The sequence below is a fragment of the Cyprinodon variegatus genome, unplaced genomic scaffold, assembly GCF_000732505.1.
Source record: "Cyprinodon variegatus isolate N-32 unplaced genomic scaffold, C_variegatus-1.0 Scaffold2252, whole genome shotgun sequence".
Lineage (NCBI taxonomy): Eukaryota > Metazoa > Chordata > Actinopteri > Cyprinodontiformes > Cyprinodontidae > Cyprinodon > Cyprinodon variegatus.
This window is the reverse complement of record NW_015152705.1, coordinates 9216-11484: the sequence shown is the minus strand read 5'-3', so window position 1 is coordinate 11484 and position 2269 is coordinate 9216.

The following is a 2269-nucleotide window of genomic DNA, read 5'->3' as shown; positions in this document are numbered from 1 at the left end:
ATGTTTGAGCCCTTGCCTCGCAACGCTGCCAGTTCTGTTAGCTCTACGCCTGCCGAAGACACAGACGTCCATCCCCGTGAACACTGGGACGGAACTCAATGGGAAAGGAAAGGATTCTGGTTTCAACCGTTGCGTATATTAGCTGCGACACATGAATCAAGATGCTACGACCGAAAACATTTGATTGACAGATGATCGTTAATATATGATTGGATGAATTTAGGTGTTCAGGCTGACGTAGAACTAACTGGCCTGCAGAAGATAACGGAAAGGATTTTATTTTAAATAGAAATTTTCAAAATTTTGGGACAATATCATCTGATAAAGAGCACATTTATATACATGTTTAAGCCAGAATGATTTGACATTTAAATATGATTTTCCTACGACTTTAAGTTCACAGCAGGGAAACAATGCGATAATTTAACAGCCAGTTAAATAAGACGATACACATGTATCATTAAATCAAGGAAAATGTAAAAAAAACAACCTAAAAATTTTAGCAAGCACAGAGAGATTACACCGAAGCAGCAGGAAAATTAAGGTAAGCGCAGGATGGATTTTGAGTGGAGCGTCCTGGAGCAAATGTGAGCGGTGGAGCAAATGAGCGAACATCCTCCGTTCACACACTCTGATCCAGACAAGCTTTCCCCCTCATTAGTTGATCTTATTTTTCTTTATTCCTGCGGAGCACCTGCCCCTCATCTAAGAAAGGCGCTGCATGCCATAGACTCAGCATATTTCAAAACCAAAAGGTTTTATGCCTTCTTGCAGCCAGTAGGTTCTTTGTTTTAACTCAGTGCCTCAGATTGTTCTACACGAAGTTAGCATGTCCTAACATTCTAAAAAAGTAAAAAAAAAATAAACCACTGGATTTAGTTTTTTCAACTTTGAAGATGTTTCCAGGCTAACAATACCCCTTACGACTCCCCTTTCAGAGGCATAGACCAGTACAATTAGTTGTACTGGTCTATGTTAGCCTGCGATACCCAACCTATTGCAGGATAACAAAGAAATCAACGAGTCCCCGTTCCTAAAGGCTGGACCGGTTCTTCTGGTTCAATTTGCATGTTTTCTAAGTCTAAACAAGGCTTTATTGGGCTACCCTGTAAAGAGCTCAACACTATTTCTGATATTTTTAATGGAAAAAGCTTCCTGGATGGGAAGCGAAACGTCTTCAAACTTGGGAAAAAAAGTGCAGTGGAATGACCAAGACCTGGATGAATCTTCACCAACATGTCCTGCCAGTGCATACATGGTTTCTCTTTGGCTTTCTCCAAAAAATGTGTATATTTTAGATATGAGAACGTGAGCAAGGCTTCTCTTTAATGCTGCCCTGTGATGGACTGACCCCCCCAGGTGTTTAAGAATCTCCTCCAAGCATGGAGGGACTGATTCATCCATCCTTATTTAGCAGAACAGATCATATGGTTGGACAGAACTGTGCTGTTTTGTTATAGTAATGATCAGACCTCCATCCATCCATCCGTCTTCTAGCTTCATCAACTCAGGGTCGTGGTGCAGCTGGGTTCTATCTCCAGTAGTCTATTAATAAAAGGCGGGTCCATCCTGGACAGGTCACCAGTCCATCACAGGGCAACACAGACACACAACCAACCAAACATCTTCAAATCCTTTATGTCTTTAGGTGTTTATAGAAGGAGAATCTTCATTTCATTCTGAATTTGCATCCATTGTAAAAGTTGTCCTTTTATTTACAATTAATGAACTTCTCTATTCAGAGGCGCAGAGAGCAGATTTCATTCACTTCTCTCTGGCTTCATGTTATTTTTTTTCCTGCACGCTCCGGCGGCTGCAGGGAGTTCATCAGTGCGACTCAGCAGGTCACAGATCAGCAGCTGCAGCATGAGCCATAACTCAGCCTCTGTGGTGCCATGGAGGAGCAGCAGCTCCATCCATTACTGGCCTGGTTATTGCCCCCCCCCCAATCGCTCAGCACAGCCCAGATAGAGACGCTCTGTCTGATTCTGGGGAACTAATGAGGAGCGCAGCTTAACGCTCTGAAATAAAATAAAAAATATTGTAAAACAAAGCAACATTATAGAGAAGTTTACTCTGCAGAGGAACTTAGTGGCCCAGAACACGGTCGGTTCACTTTACTACTGAAAATAAAAACAAAGGATTTATCGAAGTAATTTAGAAAAATATATTAAGATATTATCATCCATCCATCCATCCATCCATCCATCCATCCATCCATCCATCCATCCATCCATCCATCCATCCATCCATCCATCCATCCATCCAT